Source organism: Rhamphochromis sp. 'chilingali' (genome assembly GCF_963969265.1).
Source record: "Rhamphochromis sp. 'chilingali' genome assembly, chromosome: 21".
Classification (NCBI taxonomy): Eukaryota; Metazoa; Chordata; class Actinopteri; order Cichliformes; family Cichlidae; genus Rhamphochromis; species Rhamphochromis sp. 'chilingali'.
Genome location: NC_137949.1, coordinates 22,344,555 through 22,368,784, shown reverse-complemented (window position 1 = coordinate 22,368,784; position 24,230 = coordinate 22,344,555). Strand labels below are relative to the sequence as shown.

The following is a 24,230-nucleotide window of genomic DNA, read 5'->3' as shown; positions in this document are numbered from 1 at the left end:
CAACGCTTCGGTAGGAGGTAAGTGCCAAAGTAGAATCCACATGGATGGCAGGACCCAAGGTTTCCCAAACAGATCACACTTCCTCCTACAGTGCATCCTGGTACCTGGTGTTCTTCAGTTAAGCAATGCACACACATGTTATTTAAAAGAACATGTGATTAATCAGACGACATTCGCATGCCCATTGTTGGCGCTTTTAGTGGTGGGCACCCTGACTGGTCTGTGACTATGCAGCCACACACACAACAAACTGTGAGATAAGATAAGGAGAAATAATCAGTGTTATTCACTCGCGGCTCTCCAACGGGAGATTGAGAGACCAGTGTTGGACTGTAGAACTGCTTTGAAATTAATATGAGCTGTTCGCACTAAAGTAAAAACCACCATCACTTATGCGGATACCCCTTTGGCGCCAGCTGCGGTCTCAAGGCTGGAGCTGAACAACAACACCCTGATAACGACTGTTTTTAGTCTGTTTCTTCCCATTCCATGCAAGGCCACCTGGGTTGGCTGGAAGACTGTTTACTTAGCCTACCAGGGCGAAGGACACTGTCTCAGCTGAACTCTGGACACGCACACACATACATATACACTGATATGCACACACTCATCCCCCCTCCCTTTCCAAACGCCTTCGACGCTTATTCCCTTCCGATGCTGACGGTGGATCAAAGAGACCAGCGCACGCAGGCCCGGATGTACTGTCTAATTTGGCTGTCTCTCACCCTTTACCCACCCCTGTTGCTTGTCTTGTTTCTTTGGTGTATTAAGAGTTTTTTCATGTGCTATGTGCAGAGGTGTTTTTTTCTGTTCTCAAACTGATCTCCCTGTTGGAGCTCAGTCTGGGGGGAGTTATTTTTTTCTCCTTATCTTTCCTCATGTGGTGCATTTTCCATTGTTATACCTCTCTGACCTGTCTTCCCCATGTGATGTTTTGTGTAATGTATGTATGGTCTGAGGGTAAGATGGCGCCGCCATTGCGTGCAATAGTTCGGCAGCCTTGTGAAATTTCCCCTTGTGGGACTAATAAAGGTATATCAATCAATCAATCAATCAATCAATCAATCAATCAATCAATCAATCAATCAATCAATCAATCACTTCCCCTGTCATTGGTTATAATGATATGCCTGATTGGTGTATACAGAATACAGAACTTCTTACAGTCCTTTTGCATAGCAAGTAAATAATGTCTGCCTGTGTGTGTGATGGCTGCAAATGCAGTCACACTAAATGAAAAAAAAAATATATATATATGGAAAAGAAAAAAGTGACATTACAGTGTTTTCATCTGCTGAAAATCAAAATTTTTTAGAAAAAAAAACAGGAACATGGCTTTGGTGTGCTGGCAAAACATACTACCTAAACTTGTTATGATCTATTAAACGTCTTTTTTTTTTTTGTCACATGCACATGTTTTTATCCACCTGATGTAACCCAAAAAACCAAAGAAGGAACCTGATGTCCAGTGCAGGAAAGGTTATTAAGTCCAATCTCATCATGATCTGATGATGAGATCATGATTCCTTATATATGACAGACTCACACCCACGATAGTCAACATGAGCTTATTGCGATAACCACAGCTTGTCCTTTTGGTACTTTAGGTTTTGTACTGACAGAACTACTGATACAGCAGCACTCCAAGGCTTAGCCAAGAGAATTGGTTGAAAGTAGATCTGTGGTAATGCAAAGATCAGAGAAGCTGGGCATGAACTCGCAGTGGGAAAAGTGAAACGAACAATATGATCAATATGATTTTTGAAGAAAACTTTGTGTGAGAGAGATCACTGCTAAAAAGTGCAGACAACAACAAGTTAAACCTTCGATCAGGCTTTAATGATTTTCATGGGACGATATTGGGAATATAAAGCTTAAAAAATATAAACAAACAAACAAACAAACAAACAAACAACAAAGTCTTAATGCAATGTGACTATTAGGGGAATGTAAAAAAGAAACAAGAAAAGTGTGAATCGGTGGAACCAGATGTTTAAAAAAAATCCTTATTTCAAAATTCCCCCAAAGAAGTGTCGATGAGTATTTAGTGCTTGGTGAAGTTACTGTGTTCACTGGTCTGTGTCAGTTTCTTCCTCTTCTTAGCTGCAGTCAGTTCTTGCTGTAACAGCTCAGTGTCTCTGCAGTCTGACTGAGGGAGGTTTTTGTACGAGTACAAATCACTGTGTGAACACATCAGCACTGTTTATTTCATGGTAACTCTGACAGTAGTAAACTGCTGCATCTTCAGCCTGAACTCCACTGATGGTCATAGAGAAGTCAGAGCTGCTTCCACTGCCACTAAATCGAGATGGTGTTCCTGACTCAAGTGTTTTTGCCCATTTTATTAAGAGCTTTGGAGTCTGTTCAGACTTCTGCTGATACCAGAATACATAATCATCATCATCATCATCAGAATCTCTGTAAACATCTTGGCTGGTCCTACAGGTCAGAGTGACAGTGGATCCAGGAGTAGATGTCACTACTGGAGGTTGAGTCACAGTCACCTGACCGCTGCATCCTGCAGACAAAAACAAATCATTCATTTATCAGCAGAAATCAATGAGAGAAAAAGCAGCACATCATGTTGGAAATGTTGCTGAGTGAATGAACCTGTAAAACAGCAGCAGGTCAGCGTCCAGATGAGGATGGTGATGAGAGTCATGGTGGTTGTGCTTTCTGCTGTGTTGACTGACAGATGTGAGTCCTGCAGTGTTGAAGTCACAGGACTATAAACCTTCTCAGTTCTCTGGAGGATCAGCTGATGATGCAAAGCCTCCTCTCTATGGAAATCATTTCTCTGCTCTCAACACACTGAGGGCAACGTAGGCACAAAGTCAGAAGAATAATTGATTGAATTAATACCATTAATAATTTTATGCCATAGAGAAAAACATATTTGGAAACATATTTACGTATTTTTAACACCTGGATTAAAATGGCACTCTGGTCTGTATGCTCATTTTTGATTTTGATATCATAAATACAATATACCTGTATAACGTTCTTAAGTATATTGTCATAGTTTCACAATTCATGCTTTTTTGAGGCATTTCTGGTTGCTGTTTTAAACAGTGTTTTGTGTGTTTTAAAAAATTTATATGTGTAATGTGAAAATTCCGTTTTGTCGTTCAGTTCTTAATACTCAAAATACAGTAATGACAATTATGATTTAAATTCATTAAATAATTTTTAGTCACTTTAGTCAAATCATCTTCTGCATTTAATCAGGTGTACTGTGATGTTTTACTTGAAAAAAAGGTTCATTTTCAGTGGTTAGAGGTTTGTTCAGAGTGCAGGAGGTTTTTGTACGGCCACTTAATGAGTTTGTATCACCGTGGTACACTTTTGGTGGAGGAACCAAACTCATCGTTGGCTGTAAGTACCAGAAATTTGTCATTTTTGATAAACATAGTATTTATTAAGCATTTAAATCAATCTATTAAACAGAACTTCGATTAAATTCAGTGATTATTATTAATGTCATGGCAACATTTTGGAAGAAACTTTTCTTTAATCAATATTCATTCGGTCTTTTAAGGAACTGAACTTACAGAAAACAAATTTTGATGGTTTTTTGGGTTCATTTCACTTTAAATATTATCCGGTTACAATAATAAAATCTGTGATAGTGACGTTTTAGCTGACTTTGATTTAAAATGTATTTTTACTCAGGAATTATAAAATAAAAACAAATATTGAATTATGTTTTGTCGACTTATATTAGAAAAAGGAAATTAACTCAGTATATTTAGATCAATTTTGTGTTCATGGTTGATCAATTTTAAATGACGTTTAAAGGAAGTGAAAGAAACAGATGTGAAGTTTTAACTGTATTCTCATGAGTGCTTTAGCTTTGTCAGTTTCAAATAAGAAAATTATCACAGGGTCAAGTTATTAACTGTAAAACATCATGAAATAATAAAGGTTTGATCAATAATCACTAAATATATATTTATTCCTATGTTTGTACATTTGTATCTCTTTTTTCGGTTATCTTCAACCTTTTCTCCTCCAGCGGGTGTGGTGAGGCCCACCCTCACTGTCCTCCCTCCATCCAAAGAGGAAGACAAACAGAGTAGTGCCACTGTGGTGTGTTTGGCCACCGGGGGCTTCCCCTCAAACTGGAATTTGGGCTGGAAGGTGGGGAGCACCAGCACATCCTCAGGGGTTTCAACCAGCCTGGAGGTCTTGGGGACAGATGGCCGCTACAGCTGGAGCAGCACCCTGAACCTCTCTGCAGACCAGTGGAAGAAGGCGGGCTCAGTGAGCTGTGAGGCCAGTCTGAGTGGACAGAGCCCCGTCACTCAAACCCTGGACCCTGACCACTGCTCAGAGTAGAGCTTCAGCAACACTTCCTGTCTGCATATGATGTGTTTTATATGTTTCTGCTGTTGCGATATTTCTGCAAACATTTGACTTTCTAATGATGTGCATGCTAAGTTTATCAGCTAATATTATCCATGTCGACTTTAAAAAAGGGTGTAATAAAAGTAAAAATCACAAAATAAAATCACAGCTTAAGAAAAATCACTTTTGTTTTGTTCTTGGGGAGAAGCTTTTAAAGGCTTATTTGTGTGCAAAGTCAGCGATTGCTGTTGACCTTTGAAACAAAAGATAAAGATACCAACTAAAATCCAGCTTTATACTGGTGAAGAGTTGGAAAATTTTCCATCACGAATGTAATATGGTCTTATATGTTGCAAAATGTAAAGTCGCTGCTGCCCTGCTACAGCTGAACTTTCCACCTCCCAAATCCAACTTTAACACCTGATTCCAACCCTGTGGTAGGAAACTGAAAAAACAAATACAAACAACATGTTCATGTATGGAATGCAATCATTGTTAAGTTCAAATCAAAGTAGCTGATTAAGTTAAAAACTGTGTACAGGGTCTGGGTTCAATATTTGGTTTTGATGACTAGATGAATTTTCTGTGCAAGTTTTTTGACTAAGACTTGGATTTTGAGCCTCTAAGCCCATCCAGTCTGGTTTTCTCAAGGAATTAATACTGCAAAAATCTGACTCAAAGTATCATCAAAGAACAACACATGTTCTCTTGCATCCCTTCGTGGCCTTCTGGCAAACTGTAGAATTAATATTAAAATTTTACTAATCAAATTAATAAAATTAACCAAATACATTTTTCTGCAATTTTTGCTAGTTTTCGTTATCCCGATCATGTGGCGGTTTAGTTTTGACCTTGTTGTCACCAATTAGTTTTCAATATGTATTTATGTATGCTGTGATATAAAAAAGTATTTCTTATAATTTGATTTTATTTAAAATGTGAAGCACCCTATAACTTTGTGATTTAAAATGTACTGTATAAACAAAATTATTTTCATATTACCTTATTATCAACAGCAAATTAGAATTAATACAAAATGTAGTGGAATAAGGATAATATGTTGCAGATTCTAAACAGTGTTACTTAATTTAAAATCTTCTTAATGATGTGATCAGGAATGAATACATATTTTAGTTTCCACCTCTGAAAGTGAACTCAGTGAACCAGTGATGCATGTCAGAGTCTGTATCAGAAGCTCACAGCTGCAACACTGCAAATAGTAACTGAGGGAGGTTTTTGTACGACTCTGTATCACTGTGTGCACTGTCCTACATATGCTCCCATACAGTAGTAATCTCCTGCATCTGCAGCCTGAACTCCATTGATTGTGAGAGTGAACTCAGGCTCAGATCCACTGCTGCTGAAATGACTCGGAGTACCAGATTGGCGTCTGCTGATTTTGTAAAACAGCAGTTTGGGAGGCTGTCCAGGTTTCTGTAGATACCAGCTGAGATCATCATCAACTCCTTTACTGGCTGTACAGCTCAGAGAGACCGTCTCCCCCAAAGCAGCAGCTTTAAACACAGGAGACTGAGTCACAGATGAACTGGCATCTGATCCTGGAAATTAAAATATGTTACTTTGTTAAAATGACAGTGTGATGTAAAGTACAACATAACAGAGAATATAACAGAACCACATCACTCATCACCTTGAAGTCTGAGCATGATTGTGATGAGCAGTGAAGTCAGTAACATCATCATCATTATGATAAATCTCACTGTCAGAGACTCTGCACAGATGTTTCCCGCTGGTTCTTCTTAAACTGGTTTAGGATCAGTGAAGCGCAGCAAGCATTCAAAACAGAACCTACAAACAAATACCTGTTTGTGTGTGTGTGTTTGTGTGTGTGTGTGCATGTGTGTGTGTGTGTGTGCGTGTGTGCATGTGTGCGTGTGCATGTGTGTGTGTGAGAGAGAGAGAGAGAGACTAGTTATTCTCATTGCAGTTAAAAAACTCTACACCTGCAGCCTTCAGCCAAAGTGAAGAAATTTTTTATGCAGCCATGAATCATTGTGTAAACACTTCACTACCATGGTAACCCACAGTAATAATCTGCAGCATCTACTGCCTGAAGATCACTGGTGGATAAAGTGTACTGAGAACCAGATCTACTGCCTTGGAGTCAAGATGGAGTTCCTGAGTTTGGGAGGCTGTCCAGGTTTCTAAAGGTACTAAGTCCAGCAACTCCCTGTGGTGCTGACGGTCACAGTCCCTTACAGGCTTGGCTTAACAGAGTTAGAAAACTTTTGGCAAATGACTTTGAAATGAGGACTAAAATGATGTGAATCTTGAGGAAAAAACAACAGAAAATGTATCAGGTTAAATCAGAGAAACATGAGCAGCACAAACAGAATTAAAAACAAACAAATAAAAAAACTCTCACCTTGACTCAGAAAGCCAAACATTATAACCTGAGTTACTGGAAACATCACTTGACCCTGACCACTGCTCAGAGTAGAGCTTCAGCAGTTACACTGCGACCCAGTGTTTTCTGTTTTTGTTTTAAGTTTTATTCTGGGAATTGTGGCTTTCTGTCTTGTATTTCCTCTTTTACCTCTTTTAAAACACCCACGTCCAGTGTTCAGTGTTTTGGGTTTTGCATCACTGTTGTCTTGTCTAATTAGGGTCAGCTGTGTCTCCCTCCTGTCTGCCATTTTCTTGTTACTTTTGTGTGTATACAAACCGTAGCTTGCCTCCACCAGTGTGTGAATGCGAGAGTGAATGAATAGTGGCATTGTAAAGCGCTTTGGGTGCCTTGAAAAGCGCTATATAAATCCAATCCATTATCATTATTATTATTATATTTAGTGCGTGGTTACCTCTGTTCTTCGTTGCCGGTACATGTATTCCGTTACTCCCCAACACTGGAGGCTATAAGCAGATTCTGTTTCTGTGCTGTGATGAGCTCTGAAACATGACTGAAACTCTTCAAATAAGCCATTCCTCTGCAGATGATCTGTTAGCTGTTTGACAACTACTCTTTCAAGAATGTTTGACATGAAAGAAAGCTAAGACTAACTGGCAAAGACTGCTGGGTCAAGAGAAGGCTTTTTAAGTAACTGTTTAACTACTGCCAGCTTGAAGGCCTGTGGTACATAGCCGATTACTAGAGACAGGTTGATCATGTTTAAGATTGAAGCATTAATTAATGGCAGGACTTCTTTGCGCAGTCTTGTAGGAATGGGGTCTAAAAGACACGTTGATGGTTTGAGGAAGCAGTTACTGAAGTTAACTCAAAAAGACCAACTGCAGAAAAAGACTCTATATGAATATTAATGGCACTGAAAGTTGCTGTAGATAATGTTACATCTGTGAGATGATTATGAGTATTTTCTCTCTCTAATGGTTCAAATTTTATTTGTGAAGAAGTTCATGAAGTCATTACTAGTTAACATTAAAGGAACGGTTGAGTCAAAAGAGCTCTGATTTTTTGTCAACCTGGCTACAGTGCTGAAGAGAAACCTTGGGTTGTTCTTATTTTCTTTAATCAGTGATGAATAGAAAGATGTTCTAGCTTTACAGAGGGCTTTCTTATAATGCAGCAAACTAAAGCAAAAAGATGATCTTCTAACTTTGTTTTACGCCATTTTGTTTCCAGCTTATAAGTTATCTGCTTTAAGGTGCGTGTTTGAGAGTTATACCACAGAGTCAAGTACTTTTGATTTGAGGATCTCTTTTTCTCATGAGCTACAGTAACCAGAGTCATACTTAGTGAGGAGGCAAAATTATTAACAAGATGATCGACCTCTGTTGGAGCAGTGTTCAGATAGCTGCCCTGCTCTATGTTGGTACAGGGCATTGAAGATGATAAAAGGGAGTGGATATTTCAGAATTCCCCAAAAGAAGTGTAGATGAGTATTTAGTGCTTGGTGAGGTTACTGTCAGCTCTGTGTTCACTGGTCTGTGTCAGAGTTTCTTCCTCTTCAGCAGCTGCAGTCAGTTCCTGCTGTAACAGCTCAGTTTCTCTGCAGTCTGACTGAGGGAGGTTTTTGTACAACTACAAATCACTGTGTGAACACATCAGCACTGTTTATTTCATGGTAACTCTGACAGTAGTAAACTGCTGCATCTTCAGCATGAACTCCACTGATGGTCATAAAGAAGTCAGAGCTGCTTCCACTGCCACTAAATCGAGTTGGTGTTCCTGACTGAAGCGTTTTTGCATATTTTATTAGGAGCTTTGGAGCCTGTCCAGATTTCTGCTGATACCAGTACATAGCATCATCACCATCATTAAATCTGTAAACAGCTCGGTTGGTCCTACAGGTCAGAGTGACAGTGTTTCCAGGAGTAAATGTCACTACTGGAGGTTGAGTCACAGTCACCTGACCGCTGCCTCCTGCAGACAAAAACAAATCATTCATTTATCAGCAGAAATCAATGAGAGAAAAAGCAGCACATCATGTTTGAAATGTTGCTGAGTGAATGAACCTGTAAAACAGCAGCAGGTCAGCGTCCAGATGAGGATGGTGATGAGAATCATGGTGGTTGTGCTTTCTGCTGTGTTGACTGACAGATGTGAGTCCTGCAGTGTTGAAGTCACAGGACTATAAACCTTCTCAGTTCTCTGGAGGATCAGCTGATGATGCAAAGCCTCCTCTCTATGGAAATCATTTCTCTGCTCTCAACACACAACAAAACAATGTGAGAAGGAATTTTTTTCTGGGTGTTTTACATGATGTATATATGATTGGGTTTAGTAGTAGCTGTTATTGAAAACTTGGTATTAGAAAGTGTGAATATATAATACAGTATCATGACTGAATGGTTATACAGTACTGAAAATTTAAATAATTTTTTGAGTTAATCCAGTTTCACTGAAATGTTTGGCACCATGTTGGATATAACATTTTATGCTGTTGACTAAATGAATTAGTTTTCATACAGATGCAGTTCGTTAGTCTGATGTGATGAAAAGGAAGTGAAACCCTTTCCTGTACACATTTCAATTATATCATCAAGAAAACAAATACAGCAGCATATTCACCAATTATTTATTCTTTGTTAAAGCCTAATATCCACCGATTTCTCGGTTTCTGTGCTCTGTTTTATCAAAATATCATCATACAGTTAATCCACAGGCCTGTTAATCTCTGTCATGTATCATAACTATGTCGTGTCAGCTATCTGTCCTACAGTAGAAGTTAATCTACTTCTTCTCCAAAGGTCGATTCTGTTCATCTGGACGTAGCGTTTTCAGTAGGAGAAACGTTTCGTCACTCATTCAAGTGACTTCTTCCGTCTCAGCAGGTTTCCCCAATCTTATACACAGTATATTTGCATAATGACTGAAACCATCTACATCTTTTGTGTCTGTGATCTTCCCTCCAGCTGGCCCCATGGTCAGACCCTCAGTCTCTCTGCTTCAACCCTCCTCTGAGAAGCTCTTTGGAGGCCCAGTCACACTGGCCTGCCTGCTGACCGGCTCAGAATAATCTTGATGTACATCACATTTCCACCGGATGCCTGGCTGCTTTCCTGCTGGGTGATTGTCATCAACTCATTTTTGCTCATCATTTCTCCAACCCTCTTCACCAAAGATAAGAACAAACTGACCATTAGTTCAGAGTAGATTAGTTAGATAAGTGTAATTTAAGTTACTGTTTAATTGTTTAAGCGATTATTGTTTTGTGATCATTAATACATGATTTTGATTTTATGTTTCTCCTGCTAAATCGCCGTAATAAAATTTCCTGCACTTAAAGTCTAAGTTTATGACATTTGCTTTTTAACCTTTAATGAAACAGTAAAGATAAATGTCTGAGCTTTATTCTTTATTAGTGAAAATTGCTCTTGCTGGTTTCCCTAGCCTTATTAAAAAAATCCTTCCTTGGAGCCTGCTGTCCAGGCTCCCAGAAACAAGAAGTGCCACGATCTAGAGGGGAGCTGCCATAACAGGTGTGACGATGGTGTTAAGATTTGACCTTCAAAGATACTCAGGTTTCTTCATATCAGAGCAAACAGGAAAGACACTGGGGCGAATCCCCTCATCCACATCCTGACCTCTGCACTACCTACTGAGTAAGACTTATAGGATCAGAGGTTAGAACTTTTTTAACAGAGAGCAGAAGTTCAACTATTGTCTCATCAGTCAACAGAATATTTTCCCAACAGTTTTAAAAGGGTATCATAAAAGTGTTTTTTTGGTAAAGATGAGCTGTTGAATTCTTTTTGGCGGCCTTTTGCCTAGGAACTCTCCCATGGATGCCAGTCTCCTTCTTATTGTTGAATCATGAACTCTGAGGCAAGCGAGGCATGCAGTTCTTTTTTCGCTTTCTTTTTAACCTTCTGACTGAATCATTAATGCACTATGGTAGTAATTTTGGTAGGCCATTCCTTAAAAATTGCTCACGCAATTTCACTCAAGCATTTGTGCATAATTTCAATAGCCTGTGTCTGCAGAACTCAGCAGCCACATGTACAAAGAAGCCAATAAATTTACACAGGGAATTTTCTTAACCTGTCCAGCAGAATTATGGTCTGAATGCTTTGTTGTGCTAATCATATTTGCTGCCCCAAGTGGGCCACCATAGACTCGCCGTAGGCTCATTTTGTTAATGTTTTTGTTTTACTTATTTACTTTGTATTGTTTAATCATATCATTGTCTTGTGGATATTAGACCAGACACAGGGTAAAGCAAAAGATTGGCAAAAGATAAGAGAAGAAACTGGAGAAATAGCAAAAGGAAAGGGGGAGAGAAAAGATTCAAGAAGACTCAATGAACCAGGCATCCATGTCACAGCTGCAGCACTGACAGTAACTAAGGGAGGTTTTTGTATGGCTCTCTATCAATATGCGCATGATAAAGGGTTGTCATACACTCCATACAGCAGTAATCTCCTGCATCATCAGCCTGAAGGCTCAGATCCACTGCTGCTGAAATGACTCAGAGTATCAGATTCACGGCTGCTGATTTTGAAAAAGCAGTTTGGGAGGCTGTCCAGGTTTCTGGAGATACCATCTGAGATAATCGTCAATTGGAGCTAGGTGGGCAAAACAATTACATGAGTGCTGCTGTTTTACTGAGGAAGAATAAAGTAGTACTACTAAACCAATCACGTGACCACTTCAAGATGACAAAGCAACAAGGTACTATATACCAGTGCCCTGTAAAACCAGCGTCACGATAACAATATATTCGCGGTGTTTTTTCCTAAATACTTTCGTCACGTTTAATCTCCAAGGGCAGCGCTAGCAAGCACTCTCTGCTTATGACCAAAAAACAAAAAAAACAAAAAAACACCACTTTCATGTTGGTGGAAAAATGTACAATGTCAACCAATCAAAAAAAATGATATGGCAACATGACATTTGCTTGTTTAGGAAGAGGGGGAAATTTTAGGAGTGGTGGTGAGATAGAGAGAGAGAGAAAGAAAGAGCAGAAAAAAGAGACAGCGTGAGCGAGTTTTGAGATGTGAGAGATTTGTGACATTTAGTGTGTTTGTGGTTGTTACAGTAAAAAATATAACTTTTCTACTCAGAGTTTATGTTTTTTGTCTGATTTTAGATTAGTTGTGCTAATACAGTACGTCAATGAAAACATAACTGTAAATTCAGACACGTGAGGTTGTGCTGAAAAGAATGATACCAAACAAGGCAAAGTAAATAGTTTTTAGAGGTGAAATGTGGAGGTAAAATTAAAAGTAGTCAAAAACGGCCAGTTATACCCTGGAACCCAGAGGGTTAAACATTTTTTTTATAAGTAACACAATAGTTACTTTTCCTAGTAATTAATTACTTTTAGAATCTTGTAACTTTTTTGAAGAAGTAATTAGTACCAAAATTAATAACTTTTTCAAAGTAACTTGCCCAACACTAGTCTTGTACATACAAATACTAATAACTGAAATGTTCCCTCAGATATATCAGTGGTCACTGAAATAGCAAAAACATTGAGTTATATTAGGTTTTGGCTGACTTCTAAATAATCCTGACTTCTGACACAGGCCAGCGTCCAGATGAGGATGGTGATGAGAGTCATGGTGTTTGTGCTTTCTGCTGTGTTGACTGACAGATGTGAGTCCTGCAGTGTTGAACTCACAGGACTATAAACCTTCTCAGTTCTCTGGAGGATCAGCTGAAGATGCAAACCTTCCCCTCTATAGAAACTATTTTTTCTAGTCTCAGCACACAGAAGACAAGTTACAAATAATGAGAAGAAACTCTTCATAGATTTACACTAAATATGATGATAATGGATTATAACAAAAGATTAGAGCAAAAGAAGAGCAGGTAAAGTTTTGTTCCATTCTGTATTTTATAAATTTTTTCCCCTGGATTTAAGTTGCTTACAGGACATATTGAAGATTAATAGGATTTTATGGCATGATGTTAATTTTATTTCAACAATTGTTTGTGTTTCAATTTACTTAGACGTGAGAATATGACACTTTTCAATTGCAGTTCAGTCATTTTCAGCTGTAGAAATGTAGAACTAACAAAATTGGTAAATACATAAAAAAATAAAAAAAATAATTTCTAAACCATGTCATTAAAAACTTTAATATAACATAAGGTATGCATTTTGGTCATTTATAAGAAAGTATTGAGTGATTCTGAACATGAAAGTGATTTTGAGCAATGAGTTTCATGTTCAGGAGGTTTTTGTACGGCCACTTAATGAGTTTGTATCACTGTGGTACACTTTTGGCGGAGGGACCAAACTAATCGTTGACTGTAAGTACTATAAATTTTTACTTTGCACAGATAGAACCATTTAAAACGTGTTTCATAAAATGCTGAAGAGACATATGATAAGTTCAGTGATTGTTGTTGATCATTTTTATGATTTATAAAACAAAGTTAATTTCTGAACTTGACTGAGCTCAACGCTCATTCATTGCTACCAGTATTTTAATTTACTGAAAATGTAATTACATTCTCTTTCTTTTCATATTCTGGATAAGAGAAAGAGAACGAATGGATAGATTGTATATATTGTCTATATTTTTACATTTCTCTTTAATATGACCTAATTTTGTTTTAGCATTTTCTTATGAAAATGTTCATAGGAATTACAACTCTTTCAAACTGTAACACCAAAGAATAATATTTAACGTAACATCTTTTTTTTAAATTTTGAAAGTAACTGTTACTTGAAAAGTGTATTTATAGACTTCTAAAAATATAAACTGAATTCATCAGTAAATGCAGATCATCTTTGTGTTTATGGTTCATTTATTTCAAAAGTAGTTTAAAGGAAGTGAAAGAAACAGATGGCAATGTTTTTACCGTAGTCACCCAAGTGTCTTAATTTTGTCACTTTAACTTAAAGAAATTGTCACAGGGTTGTCTTGATGCATGCTCAATTATCTAGGTAGGGAAATCCAAGAAAGTTAATTCTGTTCATCTGGACGTAGAGTTTTCAGTGGGGGAAATATTTTGTCACGAATCCATTTTCATAATGACCAGCAACACTGACTAACAATGGGCCATGAGGTCAGTTTCACAAACATTAATATACAACTTGTCATTGCCATTGATCAGTGCCATGAGAATCATTTGCAGAAAGTAGGGGAATAATTGCAATAACAGTATTGTAAGATGCTTTAAGCAAATGTACTGTTTCTAAGGTTGGGGAAACCTGCAATAAACTGAAGAAATCATTTGGATGAATGAATGATGAAATGCTTCTCACACTGAAAATGCTACATCCAGATGAACAGAATAACATTTCTGGGATAAGACGGGGATGAGTTGTTAACTGTAAAACATTATGAAAATAATTTAAAGATTTTACTTTTACTATTTTAGCTTCATCTACTTGTTTTTACCTGCTTTAATTGTAACTTTTTTGTAAACGCCTTTCCCCTCTCTACTTCCCATTTCTCTTCTCCAGTGGGTGTGGTGCAGCCCACCTTGACCATCCTCCCTCCATCCAAAGAGGAGGAGAAGAAGAGTAGTGCCACTGTGGTGTGTCTGGCCACCGGGGGTTTCCCCTCAAACTGGACACTGGACTGGAAGATGGGGGGCACCAGGATGTCCTCAGGTGTGTCAACCAGCATGGAGGTCCTGGAAACAAATGGCCACTACAGCTGGAGCAGCACCCTGAGCCTCTCTGTAGACCAGTGGAAGAAGGCGGGCTCAGTGAGCTGTGAGGCCAGTCTGAGTGGACAGAGCCCCGTCACTCAAACCTTGAACACTGACCAGTGCTCAGAGTAGAGCTTCAGCAACACTTCCTGTCTGCAAATGATGTGTTTTATAATTTGATGAAGCTACATGTTTCCTCTGTTGTGATATTTCTGCAGATGTTTGACTCTTGTTGATGTGCATGCAGATTTCATCAGCTAATCTTTTCCACATTGTGCTTTAAAATCATGCTGTAAAGAAAAAAAAGTCTTCATCACAAAATAAAATCACAGCTCATGAAAAATCATTTTTGTTTTTTGTTTCATATTAAAAAATAGCAAGCTAATTTTGGCTGAAGTATGTAAGAAAATTACAGGTTATTGCACAAGGTTGTCATTGCAATATATATTTCTTGCACAATAATTCTTATGAGATAAATGTAAGTTAATCCTTCATGTAAAAACCATGAGTTTCACTTTTTATTATTCTTTGTGCTTCTGCTTGATGACTCTTTTTGTGTTGTGTTTAATGGACATTCTCATCACAGTCTCTTCATCGACACTCTGGACCTACAGCCTTCAGTGAAAGACTGAAAGACATTTTTGTTTTTTTAAAACTATCATCTCCAATTCAGAAAAGCCAACATGGTTCCCAGCCAAGAAGAAAATAAACATATTCAGTATCATTTAACCTGCCACATGAATTTCCCTCTCATAGGCCAATAGTTTGATACTAATGATAGCCAATCGTGATTGTTGTGATAACCACAACTTTTCCTGCCTTGGGTTTTGTACTGTCTTAGATACACATAAACAACAATCTGAACTTTGAATCTTCCTATGGCTTACTGTTTTTGCACCGAAGGTCGGCAAACTTTTTACTTGTTTCCAGTTTAACTGTTCCAACAGGGTCCCATTGTGTCTCTGATATATCCACATCCAAACATCTCTATTTGGCTCAGATAATGCTGGAGTTTGCATGTTCTCCCCGTGTTTGCGTGGGTTCCCTCTGGGTACTCCGGCTTCCTCCCACTGTCCAAAGACATGCAGCTTGTGGGGATAGGTTAATTGGATAATCCAAATTGCCACTAGGTGTGAATGTGCGAGTGAATGTGAGTGCGAATGGTTGTCTGTCCCTGTGTGTTGGCCCTGCGACAGACTGGCGACCTGTCCAGGGTGTACCCTGCCTCTCGCCCTATGACAGCTGGGATAGGCTCCAGCGCCCCCCGCGACCCTGAAAAGGATAAGCGGAAGCGAATAGATGGATGGATGCTGGCATTTATTTTGTTGTATACCAAAAGGACAGACAATTACAGATATTTTAAAACTTCTAAACTCCTCTTCTTGGAGGACTGACATTAGAAATGTAGAAAATATAAAAATACTGACATTTTTGGTGTGTTTTTAAAAAAGAAGAGGGCAATGCACAACCTAATTCCTTCAAGTCTAAACTTAAAACTCAGGTAATCAGGTTATCATGCAACTTTGATTCTGTCATAGTCCTGGGTCAGTTTACTCATCATCCCCCAGAATCTCAGCAAGAGCCAGTGTGCACAGTGGAGGGGCTTTCTGAAGTCCAGGACAGGAGCTCACAGTGTGGAGAGCATGAGCAATAATAGGTTTAAAGTCTGTCAAAGAAACCAAAGCTTTTGTGTGAGAGTGCTGACAACATTAACTTAGAGACTGATATATCGATTTCATCTCAGCAGCTGGTTGTGAAAAGTGCTTAACACCATGTGTCTTGATGCATGCTCTCCATCAGCCAGGTAAGTAAATCTTAATGATCATTAATGATCAAGGAACTGACCTCACAGCCCATAGTTCATTCAGTGGCCTAGTTTCAGTCATTGTGCGAATGTACTGTTTTACAAGGTTGGGGAAACTTTCAGTCAGCTGAGACTGAATAAGTCACTTGGATGAGTGATGAAACGTTTCTCCCACTGAAAATGTTACGTCCAGATGAACAGAATCAACCTTTTGGGACTTAACACCATGTCTATGATAGGAGTTCTACAATGAACTACCCAAAAGGGTCCATTCATATTTAAAATCCCCAGCTTCCCTTGGATTATTGTCAAGATCTTACTGACTGAGGTCTCTGCCAGACAGCACACCCTCAGTATATGGGCATACCAAGCCTGTACACCATCCTTCTCTTGCCATCAGTATTAATGTTTCAACATTGAAATGAATTGATTATGTTGTTTTTTATTTTCCTTCCTCTCAGTATTCAAGACAATATTATTAAAGTGTTTTGGATTTTGGATTTCATAGAACTGTGTACACATTAATGCCACTGGCCACAAGTAGGAGCAGCCCTAAATAGACTCTTAAAAAAATTTCCAAAAATAATTGGTGAAAATATAATACTTTTAAAAATGATCAGATCTGCACTCATAATACAGGTGGCATTACATAGTGGTAAAGAAAATTAGAAGTGGAAGGGTTTTTTGTGTGCATATTTTATGCAGAGCTTTGCAGCCTCTCTAGATTTCTGCTGGTGCCTCCATCTGAATAATCATGAACAGCATCAAATAGATTGATTGATTCGCTAACTCAGACTTCATGTACATTGTACAAAGGGTCTGAGATCAATATTCATTTTTAAAAGTATTTTCTGTTGATGTTTTGTGAACAGTTCCAGCAATTGTGTTTTTTATGTAATTCGTTTTTTGAAATTCAAACTTAAAGTATCATCCAGTAAATTCAGAAATTATCACTTCAACCATTTTCTGATTGGTTTATTTATCCAGAACATTTGACCTTTGTTGTCACTACTGTGTTAATGTACTGTATGTGTTGTGCATTTTGAGGTGGGGGGATGCTTGTGTTGTGTTTAGTGGACCAGTCATTCTCATTGCAGTCCAACACTCTGCACCTGCATCTTTCAGGCAGAATGAAGGAGGTTTTTGTACAGCTATAATTCACTGTGTGAACGTGCCATCATAATGGTAGCCCACACAGTAATAATCTCCAACATCTTCCGCCTGAATATCACTGATGGATAAAGTGTACTGAGAACCAGATCTACTGCCACTGAAACGAGACGGAGTTCCTGAGAAGCGATTTGATGCCCAGTATATAAGAAGTTTGGGAGGCTTTCCAGGTTTCTGAAGGTACCAACTGAGATCAGCACCAATATCTGAACTCCCTGTGGCACTGATGGTCACGGTCCCCTCAAGACGGACAGACTTGGCTTTATCTGTTTGAGTCAGAAAATTATTGGCAAACGACTCTGAAATGAAAAATAAAGTGATTTTAGTCTTGAGAAATGAAAAACAACAAATTGATCTTTTTAAATCAGAGAAACATGAACAGCACAGACAGAATTAAAAAATAAAACAAAAATAAAAATCTCTCACCCTGACTCAGAAAACCGAACATAATAATCAGAGTTATTGGAAAAATCATCCTGATGCAGTTTTCAGTGTGAGTGAACGAACGGTTCAGACCCTCAGTAGCAGAAGAACTTAAACTCTGAGGAGCAGTGAGGCATAAAATCATGCAAAACACATTTAAGGAGGCAAACACACATCTGTTCATGTGAAGCAGAAAAGGTAGAGTTGGCACGACAGTTTATCACCTGCTCACAATCACTGAGCTTTAGCTAGAAAAAAAATGTTAGTCTTCACAATATCAATCACTTTTGGGGGTTTTCCCCCGATGGCCCGGAAAAGCAGGAACATTGTGTCCCCAAGAAGACTTGACTTGAATTTCGCGGTGACCTGCAATGTTTGATCTTTGTGCATTACTCTGGTTTTTAAGTCGCCTTTTTTATAATAGTGTTTGAGACGTATATGGTTTATATGAAAGCCTGTTATGTCCCTCTGCAGGCAGGCAGACAGGCTTTCCAGAAGCTCACTTGTCTTTGTCCTGGTGGACAGTACTAATAAATAGGTCAACTGCTCTAAACTGAGGATTTAATTTATTTGGTGTCTGCATGTTTGATTTCTGATACATGATTGATTTGTCAATTCTTAATTTTGTTTCACCACTGGAAGGAGGCCCTGTTATTAGCTGCAGATCACCAATGTATTTCTGCAGTAGGGTTAACTCAAGGGCGTGTATTTGATTGTTTTCTTGTGGGTTTTTTTCAGAAGCTGAAGGCCTAACGTGTGTGTGTGTGTGTGTGTGTGTGTGTGTGTGTGTGTGTGTGTGTGTGTGTGTGTGTGTGTGTGTGTGTGTGTGTGTGTGTGTGTGTGTGTGTGTACGTATGAACTGGTGATTCTCTGGACTGTTGAAATCTCCCAATTCTTTGAATCTTTGGGCTGAAGGAAGGACAATACTCGGTGTATATATGCTCAATCAACAATCATTTATTTCCATACAATTCAACAATACAGAGCATTCAAACGTCCGGACGGGAGAGATGCCGGTCAGAGGTTCGGCCGCATGTCTCAAAATGGTAGCAACTTTCACAGACTTTTATAGCTTCTGACAGACCCCACCGAGTCATAAAAGCTGCATCTTCACACGTTTTTCTAATTCTTAGCGAGACTGGCTCCTGACCTTGGCTCCCTGTTTCTTTCTGCCCTACCAAAGGTGGGGGTCTGGAATGTGCTCTATCTCCCTTCTCCCAGACACAAAGTCTCCTTTCTCTTCATGATTCAGCAATAAAACAATGTCAATAACACAGTGTGAGACATTGACAGTAAATCAAGGATACAGAGTGATGCACACTTGTCTAATAAACTAATAAGTGAATATGTTCTTCTAACTCAAAAGTATTATGAGAACTAAACTACATACACAGCACACCATCTAAACTAAAGGATAATATATGACCTACAGCTGTTAACATAATTCAACTACATTGACTATGGTCATAAAATAACATATGTTTTACTACTAGTCTCAACAGGACTCATCTTCAATTGGAATCCCATTCGTCCACTGGTAAGCACAATCACTGAATCACTTAACAGTATGTGTGGAATTAAATTGGTTCTTCTATTTAAAGTCCGTTTTGTATACCCGTCAATAACTAGTTTGTTTTACACTCTGGGTGACATGTCTGTTTCCAGTGTAATGGACCGAAGTGCCATCATGGTAATTTGCATGGTTTTGAACTAGATATTCTCTGGATGAAATCAAATTATTTCAACTGAAATCCATCCATCCATCCATTTGCTTCTGCTTATCCTTTTCAGGGTCGCGGGGGGCGCTGGAGCCTATCCCAGCTGTCATAGGGCGAGAGGCAGGGTACACCCTGGACAGGTCGCCAGTCTGTCACAGGGCCAACACACAGGGACAGACTCAACTGAAATCTTTCTGGATTAATTCCACAAATATAAAAATATATATATATTTTCATATTCAGATATGAATCTGAATGCCTTGTGCAGGATAGGTGTCCAGTAGTAATCCTGACCATTAATGCAGCAATCCAGCACCTATGAGGATGGTGAAGAGTCAAGGTGGTTGTGGTTTCTGCTATAAACCTTCTCAGTTCTCTGGAGGATCAGCTGATGTTGCAAAGCCTCCTCTCTATGGAAATGTTTTCTCTGCTCTCAACAAACAACAAAGCAATGTGAGAAGCAATACTTTTTGATATCTAAATGAATTATTATGAGATGATTTTGATCCTAACAAAATACTGGAAAATACATCAAAACTTTCAACATCTAGATTAAAATGGCAGATTGGTTGGTAAGTGTATATTTTACTTTTTAGATCAATAAAAATTATGAAAATGATCATAAATTATTTTTTTAAAAAGCAATTTGAACACAAACACTTTTATGCCAAATATTTTCTAAACTGTGAAGTTTACTGAGGAGAAAAAACATCATTTTCAGTGGTTAGATGCTTGATCAGAGTGGGAGGTTTTTGTACGGCCACTTAATGAGTTTGTGTCACTGTGGTGGACTTTTGGTGGAGGAACCAAACTCATCATTCACTGTAAGTATCTAAATCTCCTCATTACTACAAAATATTATACTATTACTATTTGAAATATGTCCTGAGAATATAAACAAGATTTTATTCTGGGTGTTTTAAATAATGTGTGTATTTGATTGGGTTTGGTCATAGTGGCTGATATTGAAAACTTGGTATCGGTAGAGTTTAAATGTATAATACAGTATCATGACTGAATGTTTATATAGTACTGAAAATGTAGATAATGCTTTGATTTGATCAATTTTATTTAACGTTTTTGTATTTATCTAATTCAATTCAATTCAATTTTATTTATATAGCGCCAAATCACAACAAAAGTTGCCTCAAGGCGACAGATGTTATTATCTGTGAATAAATATTTTTTTCACAAAATCTGAGACTGAAAATATAGCACAAGGAATTTTAAATTAAATATATGCAATGTTTGGTTTTCTTCCTGAATACTATCGTTGTTTATATTTACTGCAGGAAGAAACGGTAAAAACGGCCTTTTATAAGGAAAGCCTCAAAAGTACTCTCCGCCTGTGAGCAAAAACAAGACCAAAAAAACCCCAGCCTTTCCTCTTGGTGGAAAAATGTACCATGTCGCCCAATCAAAAAATGATATGGCAAAATGGCATTTAGCTGTTTAGGAAGAGGGAAGTTTTAGGAGTGACGGCGGTGTTTTGAGATGTGAGAGATTTGCGACATTTAGCGCAAATCTTGTGTAGTTAGTGTGTAGTGCAGTCAATAGTTTTGTTGTGTGTTAGAACAATGAGGTGACTGCTGAATGTTACAGGTGTTACAGGAGGGATACACCTCCTGTTGTCAGGCCTGCAGGTATCAGGCTGTTGTTCTCCTTTATCTCATAGTGGACAGAAATAATTTTTTGGAGTGGCACAAACAATTTGTGTGGCATCAAATTTGATGCAGAACAGCTGATTGTTCTGTAAATAGTTTGAAATGTTTATTTAAAAAAACGTCTTGGCTGCATTTGTAGGTAAACAGCTGCAAAAATCTTGTTGTTTGCAAAACTCTGTTACTTTTTTGAAGTAGTAACTATATAATTAATTGCCCAGCATTGGTCATTATATACTGTATTTTGCAGACAGAGAGTTACAGGACTCTCTCCCAGACCACAGACTCATAATACAAGTCAGAGCTTTATGAAAAAAAAAAAAGTTCTGTTTTCTGTTTGTTTTCTCATTCTGCTTTTTTTGGGGGAAAAAAACAAAACAATTTTTTTTCCATGAAAGCAACTAGCTTTTTTTTCTGTTTTCTCGTGGGAGGATCAGCTGATGATGCAAAACCTCCTCTCTGTGGAAATGATTTCTCTGCTCTCAACATACAACAAAACAATGCGAGAAGGAATACGTTTGGTATCTAAATGAATTATTATGACATAATTATGATTCTAACAGAATACAGACAAATAGTTTAGGAAAGATGAGAGCAGTTTTTTTAACATCTGGTTTAAAATGCCACATTTGTTGGTAAGTATATATTTTACTTTCTTGGATCAACCAGCAGAGGAAAAATGATGAAAATGATCATAATTTTTTTTTAAAAATATATATAGTTACATGTATTTGATGGCAAATGCTTTTGCCTTGTAAACTTTGAAGTTTACTGGGGGAAAAGAGCAGATTTTCAAGGGTTAGATGTTTGATCAGAGTGCAGGAGGTTTTTGTACGGCCACTTAATGAGTTTGTATCACTGCCCAGCCAACATGTATATATGGGCCCCACCTGGTTTTTGCTCGGGCTGGATGGGTACCATGTGGGCATGGGCTCAAACTGGGCTTTTTGTATGGGGCCTACTTGGGTTCTTCACATTAAACCCATATGGGCCATCCCAAGTGAGCACTTTTAGTAGGTCCTAGCTGGGTCAAACATGGGAAACACTTAACTTGGTCCAAAATGGGAAACACATGTAGGACCCACTTGGGTTTTCCACCTGGGATAGACATGGGCAAACACAGTCATTTAAGGATAGGCTGTTGTTGTGTGCCCCAGGTGGGGCAAAGTTAGGTAATCAATATATGTTTTAGTATCGATGACACAGGTGGGCCCCACCTGGTCAAACTAAATGGGTCGCACATGGGCAAATGCAAGTCAGACCCTGAAAACATGTCTATGTGGGCCCCAGGTGGGGCAAAGTGAGGTAATCAATATATTTTTTTAGCACTGATTACATAGGTGGGGCCCACCTGGTCAAACTATATGGGTCGCACATGGGCAAATGCAAGTCAGACCCTGAAACATGTCTATGTGGGCCCCAGGTGGGGCAAAGTTAGGTAATCAATATATTTTTTTTAGCACTGATGACATAGGTGGGGCCCACCTGGTCAAACTATATGGGTCACACATGGGCAAATGCAAGTTAGACCCTGAAAACATGTCTATGTAGGCCCCATATGGGTTATGTTAAGTTAATATGGGCACATATTTTATGTGGGCTCAAGATTGTTTAGTATATATGGGACCCACTTGGGTTTCTCACATGAAAGCCATATGGGCAAAACCAAGTGGGAGCATATAGTAGGTCCTGGCTGGGTCAAACATGGGAAACACTTCACTTGTTTCAAAATGGGAAACACACGTAGGACCCACTTGGGTTTTTCACCTGGGTTAGACATGGGCAAACACAGTCATTTAAAGAAAAGCATTTGCTGTGTGCCCCAGGTGGGGCAAAGTGAGGTAATCGGTATATATTTTTTGGTACTGATGACATAGGTGGGGCCCACCTGGTCAAACTATATGTGTCACACATGGGCAAATGCAAGTCAGACCCTGAAAACATGTCTATGTGGGCCCCAAATGGGTTGTGTTAAATTAATATGGGCATATATTTTACATGGGCTCAAGATTGTTTAGTATATATGGGACCCACTTGTGTTTCTAACATCAAATCCATATGGGTGGGCATCCAATGTAGGTCCTAGTTGGGTTAGTGATGGTAAATGTGTACATTGGTTCAAAATGGTAGCACATGCTTATGTGAGGATTCTTCTTCTGTGAAGAGCCTGAGAAAGTGTTATTTGAATAAAGGAGGATTTATTCCAAACAAGCCCATCACAGATTGCGCACAACCCAGGGAGTTCTGAAAGTCAAATTGTAAAAATAATCTCAAAAGAAAGTATGAACATAACTCTCTTTTATAACCTGCAGACGGCACCCATGTGGTACCATTCTCTAAGAAATCACCCTAACTTTAACATATTTGGCACAACCTCAGTCTATCACTTTTGCTATCCTTACGTACAGTCAGATGTTCTTGACCCTTCATTTTTGACCCTCTCAGTATTTAGCCTTGGCTAGCAAATGTACTCAAAGTCCACATTGAGACCTCAAGATGTTATGTGTTATCAGACACTACAACCCAGCTGTCAAGTGAGACCATAGGAACTTTGGTGTTTTTGAACATTCAATGTTACTCAAAACACTCTGCACACTATTCCAAATAACTGGTTTGAAACTGGTTACTTTTTAATTTTAGATTTCATTTTATGTACTTAATGTGAACTCTGCATGGTAGGCTGCATGGTGAGGCATAAGATAAAATAAGGACTTCATGATTCTTCTTAGGTAAATTCACTTGTCACAGCAGCAATAATAAGTGATTAAAACGGACACAAGAGTAGAAAAAAAGAAAAGCAAAAAATACGAATAAAAAACCTAAGATAAAAGTGAATTACACAGACAAAATCAAGATTTGGCATTTGCAAATTAAGGATTACTGGTTGTTCAAACAATTAAGACTATTTACTTGAGCAAACATGCAGTTGAGGATTTTTAGTAGATCAGACACACTCTACTGTATTAGAGAAAAGACAGTTAGTTACATGGAAGATGGAAGTTTTGGTTAATCAGATCCAGTAAAGCTCCTGAAGTATATTACCGATCTGTTAAAATGTTACTCTTCAAACTTGT

At 38.4% G+C, this 24,230-nt stretch overlaps 3 gene segments (V, D, J or C); 2 read left to right on the top strand and 1 right to left on the bottom strand.

Annotated features, from left to right (window-relative positions):
* Positions 1–2,177: 2,177 nt before the first annotated feature.
* LOC308390091 (putative non-functional immunoglobulin kappa variable 6D-41) lies at positions 2,178–2,662 on the bottom strand. The segment is given in 2 exons: positions 2,611–2,662; positions 2,178–2,518 (listed from the first exon to the last, which is right to left on the bottom strand).
* LOC308390090 (Ig lambda chain C region-like) lies at positions 2,661–4,338 on the top strand. The segment is given in 2 exons: positions 2,661–2,697; positions 4,016–4,338.
* Positions 4,339–12,309: 7,971 nt separating this feature from the next.
* Positions 12,310–14,512, top strand: LOC308390089 (immunoglobulin lambda constant 1-like). The segment is given in 2 exons: positions 12,310–12,367; positions 14,190–14,512.
* The last annotated feature ends 9,718 nt before the right edge of the window (positions 14,513–24,230 follow it).